Raw genomic sequence first — 6,000 nt, 5'->3', positions numbered from 1 at the left:
AGTATCTACAGTAGTGCTTGCATTTTTATTCACTCTTAAGTGGATGTAATTTACCCCCTTGAAAAGTATAGATCCATTGCCAGAAGCATCTTACTAGCTGTGCTATGTGCACTGTGTATTAGCTTAAGTCTCCAAAATGACTCACCCATCAGTCACATCACAAGATTTTCAGAAATAGTGATAGAAGTGCAGAGCTGGCATTAATAAAGAGCAATTTCTTTTACAAAGATTGTAAATCTGACAGGTGATATGCAATTCAGTGGCTGCCATTATTACTGTTCATGTCACAGAGAAATACTGGAAAAAAGAAAACAAAAAGCACCCCTCATCACCACTATAAAGATTGAAGTGTTAGGAGTGTCCTTCAGCGGAATTCTGAAGCAGGACTTCACAGACACATTAGTGCAAGCAGTACAAATTAACTTAGTTGATTCCAAACCAGTTCATGAGTGTGAGTGAGTGGATGTACTTCAGAGCATTATCCTTACAGCACTAAATTAGAATTTAGACAGTGACACCATATGTAAATGCAGAATTGTATATTTTTTTGTTATTTTACTCAGAATGTAGTAAGGTTAATTGTATAATTTTTTAAAGTCGAAACTAATGTAAGTGAGTACATTACTTGAACACATATTCACTGCTGTGCAAAGCAATAACTATGTCTGAGCTCACTAGTCTGGACATTTTGTGAAACATTCTCAATAAAAGAGATTCACTCTTGGCTGATGTCTGCTCTGTCATTAATTTCACAAATGGCTGTGTGAAGTAGATGCCATTACACTAATTTATAATGTATTTCTACTACAGTAAAAAGCACAGCACTTTAAACAGGTCAGTATCTTAGTGGCCTCAATATTTATTTCAAACAGGTACCTGACAATATCAGTAATTGGAATCAATGCATTGTTATGAATAAAATAATGCAATACTGCATTTTTTGTTGTATGAGTCATCTTAGTTGTGTCAGAAATTCTTTAACAACAAAATGGCAGTGTTGTTGTGCTTTTTGGCAATTTATTTTTATGAAATACCATTTTGTGCATTTTCCGCGGAAGGAACACCTGGATCAAGAAAAAAAAGACGTAAAAGGATTTACTTAGTATAATACCTGACCAGCTGTATAAAACATAAAAGCCCATAAACATCACAGTTGTGATTTAAGGAGGACTATATTGGACACATGCTACCTGACAGAATGGAGTAGTATAAATGGTTCCACCATTGGCTAGATTGAGGATCATTATATAATGCCACAGGGATTTCTCAACTGCCATTCCAATAAATTACCTTTCCCATCCAGGTCTCAGATTTGCTTCTTCATATTTCCAGGATTCAACAGAATTCAGCTTGCTATGGCATTTTTCACCTCCAAAACATAAATGTCTCCAGCAGATCACAAAGATCAATACTACTTCCTTGCATTTGATGTAGACTTTAATTACTATCTCCTGCATGTTTATGTCTCACAGGACCAAGAGTCTAGATTGAAAAGGTAACGGAAAATGGACATTAATAGTACTTTGGCTCAAACTCATGTCCCTTTGGCGCAATGCAAAACTGAGATAAATATGAGAACTCCTCAATTAGCTGAGTGTGCTGGTCCTGTCTGTCGGATGAGTTTCAATAGGTTCTCCCTTGCTTAGATTGTTAGCAGGGAGTTCCTGACTGTGCAATCTACCATTAGGTATTTTAAAGTGAGAGCAGGGCTTGAATTTCTGCAGTTTCTTTCTTTGTCTGACAAAGAAATCTAACTGTTTCTAGACTGCAATGCATTCCTCACTCTTCCCTCTCACAGCAAGAGAAGCCTACAGGACCTTGGACAGCAACAGGCTCACATCGAGGCATGCTCTTGTGAGACTGGACCGTAATCAACTTCTACTGCCCATTGCCTTTTTGTGTTGTAAAGGCCCAACATCCTGTGATGTGGTGTGGTGTGGTGTGGTGTGGTGTGTGTTTGTGTGTGTGTGTGTGTGTGTGAGTGTGGCATCATGTATTTTCTCTTTCATGTTCCCTGGACCTTCTGTTTTCTACTTTGAGAGTCAAGTAGCCATGTACAGTATGTATGTGAACTAGTAGGGTCTTCTTCCTCCTTTTATTGATATATGTTATTTGTGCACATTTTATACTTTTTTAACTCAACCACTAATGAGGATTAAATAAAGGACAATAGCCCATTAGATTATGTCCCTCATAATATGTCCCACTGTGTCACAGCGACCTGATCAGAATATTGAAAGTTTAGTTGCTGTTTCTTAAAACAAAGTTTATTTTGAAGGACACCTGTTTTAATTGTATTGAACACTAGACTTTAAAACAGAAACTGTTTCTTTGTGCAGAAATAAAAGTCATACAAAAGTAATCTGAAAATTGTCAGATAAGATTACTCTTTTTGAGTAACCCAATGAATTTGTATTCATTGACTGAAGGTAATCTATCCAAGCCTGGATACATGCATTATTCTCTCTTAATATTCAAAGTGTCTTTTTTCATCGGTTCGACACCCAGCAGTTAATCAAGAATGGAATTAAAACAAGAATGTTAAAACACTGCAGTTTTCAATTCAGTCACATTTTACTGACTTGTAGTTTTATCAAATACTTATCAAATATTTAATAGAATTAATATTAATACCATAACGTTTATGTACTGACACACAGTTAACTCGATAAGGCTTATAATTTAACCTGTAGAACAGAATGATACACAGAAGACTGCTATGTGAATTTGTGGAGTTCAGCACCTCTGTCTCCCTAATTTTTGATCCCTGTTTTGTCTTCAGGTCTTCTTATCATGAGGGGTAACTTTAAAAGGCAGCACATGTGTTTTGCAGACTTATAAGTAACTAAGTATCAGCTCACAGCCTTTAACCATAAAAAAATATTCAGTTCAAAAAAGAAAATTCTAAATTAAGTGGGAAAAAAGAAGCAAGCTTTAATTTACTGACCTGTGTCATGGTTTAAATGTATAGGTTAAATGCTGGTGAATGGAGGGGAAGGGTTTAAGAGCTGGTGCCTTTGAGACCAAACTCCATTTTCATCTACCACTGAATTTGAAAGTGGTGTATGAAATCCTCATAGAAACCCTTTTCTGTGAGCAAACACTCACTGTAGTGATAATCTTTTTGCAATTCAATTGTATTTCCTGTCTTTTTTTAATGCTTTGACAAGTTTAGACCTTTGTGTTGTGTTTGTTACTAAGCACTCTACCACATGTATTATATTCCACCACTCCCCCCCCCCCCCCCCACAGGATTTAGATAAAAAGAGAAGCCCACAGGAAATGCTTGGCAGAGAAGAGGTGAGGACTGCTGTCTCACCCTGGGCCTATTCATTTTTCTCACTTTGCGTGCAGGTGTATTCTCTTTTTCCAAACAATTTATTCCAAGTGCTATTATGTGTTGGTCTGTACTGCTGAATGTGAATGTTTCTATGGTGAACAGAAGCTGTGGGGCTTCTGAAAATGGCTAGGCGGTACTTCAAACCTGAGAGAAAAGGGAAGCAAGTAATCAAGGGGGAGACATGGAAGACAGACAGAACCTGAATCTGGCAACAGGTGTCAATGATGTGACTGGGGCTCCGTTCCCAGACTAGAGGGGAAACGTGTCTGCCCATGTGATGGAGGGGTGTGCATGAGAGCTGCTGGCATACTGCGGCTGCTTGTGATGGTATTTTGCTTTTCTCTTCAATTGCTCCAGCAACCGGCTGTGACGAGAGAAGAATCCTTAAGATGGTGGAGTGGACTGCAAGCCAGTTGCAATTGGCTATGGGGAACAAGTGAGCTATGTAGACCTATCCCTCCTGCCCCCTAGTGGCATGGACGCCAGCGCCCACAGAATGGAAATGAAGCAAATATCTACAATCTATCTAAAAATGGGCCACAAATTTGTGGTCAGCACCTGCAACAGACTCCTTTCTGGCCAACAGCCACACTTGTTTCCTTATCAGCGTTCAGGGCAATAAATACCAGTAAAATAAAAGGATCCCCCCCATCCCCAGATCACGTATTACACAGTAATCCGCATCATAAAACTTTTGTACTTTCTATGGATAGCTGGTCTTGAAAAAATATTAAATGAAAATATTTTAATTCAGAAAAAAAACATTAAATGTCCTTATGTAATGTAGTTATATTGCTTTCACTTTCGATATATACAATACTGGCTCCTTTGTCTATGCATATCTGTCTGTAATGTAATCCAACATGCCTCTGCTTATGTTCAAGCAAACTGTTATCTAAGTCAGGCCCTATTTTCAACTCAGTCCAGCAAGAATCCACTTAAAATACGACTGTTTGTCCAACCACCCCATGCTCTCTTTAGTACAGTAGTATTTAGTATAGCAGACGTTGGTTCATCTGAAAGATGATAGGTTTACTTTAATGTCAATCAAGTTACAGAACAAATTAAACAAAACTGTAACATTTCAAATGAGCCCTCATTGGTGTCAGTGAGTCCCAAAAAAATCTAACTGCATAGTGCCAGGGGGGCTCTGGGTCAAGAAGACAGTGCTGATGAGTGAATGTGCGATTCCGAAAAGCAAGCTTGTTCCACTAACAATTTATCATAAAATGTATTTAGGAGAAAAAGGTTTTAAGTGGTGACAGAAGTATTTGAAGAGCTTGAAAAAGCAGATCTCAGTTAGAGGCTTTATTTTCATGTTTACAAAGTGGAGGTTTGTTCACTTTTTGTTCTTTTTGTCTTTTTGTTCACTTTCCATGGAAATTTAATTAAAACAACGAAATAAAACTGCTTCAAAGTTAAAGGATCAATTTCCCTGTTATAACTAGAACCACATAATGTCACTCAGAATCTTTCTTATGCTTTGGATGATTTCATGTTAAGTTCAAAATGAACAAAAGAATCAGGTCGTGATTGTCAACTCTAATTTCAAATGTCAAGATTTAGTCAAAGAACAATCAGCATTTTAAATAAAATGGTTCTTCTTATCTGTGTCAACCTCATACACTTCAAAGGTGGGTACCAACTGAATATAATGAGTCCTTAGTTTTATTTAAACACATTGACACATTTACGATACAGGTTGTCTCCAAGTCAACGATGATCACCAAAAGTTCTGATCACTTAACTGGTGTATGCTGACCTAGGGCTATTCTGCACAGTAAATACATGCACATAATTTCTGAGTATTCTTCATCTGTGAAATAATTTCAATACTATATGATTTCTAGATATAAAACTCTTTTCAAAATGTAATGTACATTGCTCTTTATGCTCTTTATAATTCATTCAATCCCCTGACATTGATATCCTACATGACTTATCTAAGTTGCAACATATGCTTTAGAAGGGAATTGGCTTCACTTCCAGGCAGCCAAGCTATCATTGAAGCTTCATTTTCACTAAGGTTAAGCCCATCAGTGCAGTGATCAGAAGCACTGCAAATGGGTTTTTATCTCTGAAATTCATTTTAGCACAATGGATATGAGTTTTCTCATAGATATGCAGTATCTGATAATCCATGGGCATAACAAACCATGTAATAAGCGGACCCATCACTTTTCACTTTTTTCTCTTTTTTCTCCAGGCTGGCAGGTCAGGGGTGAATTGCAAGTATACTAATGGCATTGAGCATATTCCAAATACTTTACTTATAAATGAAAAGGCCATTGAGCTATTTAGAGAAGACAGTATCTATTTTATTCAGCCACAGCAAATGGAGTAATGTATTATTAAACTATAACAGTGTAAATTGCATAGGAATTAAAAACATTTAAAAAGAATATACTTTAATTTAATTCTAAATTTACATCATAGTCACACAGGAAGGCCACTTCATGGGGTTACTTCGTATTACATCAGGAACAATAGATAAAAGAAGATAAAAGATAGAAGAAAAACTTGGAGGAATACTTGAGGAATGTGAATTAACATTTTTATACTCTTTGAGTGCAAATAAAGATGAAATTCATCCCAAGTGGATGGGGGTGGGGCTCAAGTCAGTTACCTTAACAACACTGGACGGCATGTATGGCTTGATT

The sequence above is a fragment of the Anguilla rostrata genome, chromosome 4 (assembly GCF_018555375.3).
Source record: "Anguilla rostrata isolate EN2019 chromosome 4, ASM1855537v3, whole genome shotgun sequence".
Classification (NCBI taxonomy): Eukaryota; Metazoa; Chordata; class Actinopteri; order Anguilliformes; family Anguillidae; genus Anguilla; species Anguilla rostrata.
This window is presented reverse-complemented; position numbering follows the sequence as displayed.